Consider the following 2,273-nt stretch of genomic DNA (forward strand, 5'->3'; position numbering starts at 1 on the left):
ATGGGCTGTGAGGGGGTCGCTGCCTTTGCACCTGGCTCTGAAAGTTCCCTCTCCCTTTCCAGAACAGGAGGTGGGGAAGGCAAGCATGTGGGGGAAAGGAGGGCCCCTCCGCCAAGAGGAAATCAGAGATGCTCTTACGGGGCCCCAGCTGCGTCCAGCACAGTCCATTCGGGCAGCTCCGCTGGCCCAGGCACAGACAGAGAGCAGAGGGGCAGCCCCTGTCCATCACAGAGCAGCTCTCCTCGCCGGACGGGCGCCGGAAGAGGGAGGGCTGGAGACGGTTGCCAGGGAGACGGCAGGGCTTAGTTAATCGGCCCGGCCAACAGGCTTAGCGGTGGAGGGCGCTCGGTGGGGCAATGCTGCCCTCTGGTGGTGGACGGGGGAGCTGATGGCCCGGCCCCATCTCTGCCATCAAGCCAGCTGGAGGCACCGGTGATGTTTCCCCTTCATTCCAGGTACATGAAACTCCAGGTACCCAGGCAAGCATGCACTTCTCTGGGGCAGGGGGCCGAATGCCTCCCGTTGTGGCGAGTTTCACAGCCACCCTGTACTTCAAGGAGGTCGCCTTGACGCCCCACAAGCCCAGAAAGCTATTGGCGGGTAACAGCTGCCGATCATGAAACGCGTCTTTCCTTGCCTCTGGCTTAACTCAGAGTTACAGTCCACAACGCTCTGTGCGCGAAAAAGGCTTTACTGAACTGGATCAATGAGTAAGTCATTTTGGTTTGATAAATGCTCAAGCTGCAGAATCGAGGAATTTTCCAAAATCGCTGCAGACGGTGACTGCAGCCGCGAAATTAAAAGATGCTTGCTCCTTGGAAAGAAAGCTATGACAAACCTAGACAGCATATTAAAAAGCAGAGACATCATTTTGCCAACAAAGATCCACATAGTCAAAGCGGTGGTTTTCCCAGTAGTCATGCATGGATGTGAGAGTTGGACTGTGAAGAAAGCTGAGCACTGAAGAATTGATGTGGTGCTGGAGAAGACTCATGAGAGCCCCTTGGACTGCAAAGGGATCAAACCAGTCAATCCTAAAGGAAATCAGTCCTGAATATTCATTGGAAGGACTGATGCTGAAGCTGAAACTGCAATACTTTGGCCACCTGATGCAAAGAACTGACTCACTGGAAAAGACCCTGATGCTGGGAAAGATTGAAGGCAGGAGGAGAAGGGGGTGGCAGAGGATGAGATGGTTGGATGGCATCACCAACTCCATGGACATGAGTTTGAGCAAGCTCCAGGAGAAAAGGAAGGGCAGGGAAGCCTGGCGTGCTGTAATCCATGGGGTCGCAGAGTCAGACACAGCTTAGCAACTGGACAATCACCACCTGGAATAATTAGAGAGCGCCACCCACTGTTGACCCAGAGAACTGCAACCCAGCTTTACAAGCTGTTGTTACTCTGCAAACAGAAGGGCCCGGGGTTTGGGCGGAGTGACTAGAGGAGAACGAGAGGGTGTCCAGGGACTGGTGGGGTCTCTAGAGCCCTAAGAGTTGACGCATTGGAAAAGACTCTGATGCTGGGAGGGATTGGAGGCAGGAGGAGAAGGGGACGACAGAGGATGAAACGGCTGGATGGCATCACTGACTCATGGACGTGAGTCTGAGTGAACTCTGGGAGTTGGTGATGGACAGCGAGGCCTGGCGTGCTGCGATTCATGGGGTCGCAAAGAGTCGGACACTCCTGAGCAACTGAACTGAGCTGAACTGAAAGAGGTCCTGGTGGGTCCAACAGAAGAGACCACCAGAGCTGGAGGGAGAGCTGGTGCAGCCAACCAGGCCCGCTCACGCGGGCTCCACCGACCCACTGGTGCAGCCACCCAGAGGTGGCTCCATCAGGCCGATGACCGCACGGGCTCCAGGCCCCTAAAGCCGCGGCAGAATCAACGCTTCAGGCCTCTGCGTCCTCAGCACACGCCCCAGGCAGCGCCCACTGTTGGCTGCAGTGGACACACAGCTGGCCCTGGAGAGGAACCGCTCAGAACAGATCCCCATCAACACTCTGTCTGCTGAGCTCATTTTCACTTTTGTCTTGGCTTTTTTAAAAAATCAATTTCTTTCTATTTTAATCAAAGCGTCACTTATTTCTTGCACCCAAAGGCCACCAAGTTTGTGCTCACTGGCAAATCCCTAGATCTTTTCCTCCAACCTGTCCTGCCCAAGGCCCTCCAAGACCTCAGGCTCCTCCAGAGCCCGATATCCTGGACTTCTACACCCTGGATGGCCACCTGCAGCCCAGGGGGGCCCCACCGCCCATGCCCCCCAGAATGT

Source organism: Capricornis sumatraensis, chromosome 1 (assembly GCF_032405125.1).
Source record: "Capricornis sumatraensis isolate serow.1 chromosome 1, serow.2, whole genome shotgun sequence".
NCBI classification, from domain to species: Eukaryota; Metazoa; Chordata; class Mammalia; order Artiodactyla; family Bovidae; genus Capricornis; species Capricornis sumatraensis.